The following is a 463-nucleotide window of genomic DNA, read 5'->3' as shown; positions in this document are numbered from 1 at the left end:
AATGCTTAGGACTTGTACTGAGGTCTTTGAAACAAATTCATTTATGTTTAGTCCTTCCGAACAGCTTGAAACCATAGGTGTGCTTCCTTGAATTCTTTAAAAATATTTTTAGTATTTGTCTCTGCTTGTTAGCTAACTTTATATATCTCTTCACCCATACTATTCAGTTTCATTGTTTTCTTTGATTTGTTTTGTGATTTAATTAGTTCTAAATATGTGTGTTTAGATACATGTAATTAGCATTTTGAATTATGAAATACAACATTTTTACAGCAATGAGCACCCCAACAAAAATTTCCAAAATAACATAATTACAAGCAGTTGATTTAAAAGCAGTCAAGGAAAATTCAATAACTTAAAGCCTTCCTATACCATCTTACTTTCTCAGACCTAAACATTCATTTCTTCATCATTCCTTCTCCAGAGTGATGGCAGTACTGTTCATTTACTCTGTAATAAAAAA

General features: G+C 30.2%; 1 protein-coding gene across 1 annotated transcript in view; it reads left to right on the top strand.

Moving 5' to 3' along the window:
- The window catches only part of NCAM2 (neural cell adhesion molecule 2), a 160,612-nt gene that overhangs the window by 28,433 nt on the left and 131,716 nt on the right, over nt 1-463 (top strand). The window lies entirely within an intron of this gene.

The sequence above is a fragment of the Haliaeetus leucocephalus genome, unplaced genomic scaffold, assembly GCF_000737465.1.
Source record: "Haliaeetus leucocephalus isolate CR32 unplaced genomic scaffold, Haliaeetus_leucocephalus-4.0 Scaffold243, whole genome shotgun sequence".
Lineage (NCBI taxonomy): Eukaryota > Metazoa > Chordata > Aves > Accipitriformes > Accipitridae > Haliaeetus > Haliaeetus leucocephalus.
Note: the sequence above shows the minus strand (reverse complement) of the source record. Positions and strands in the feature narration are given on the sequence as shown.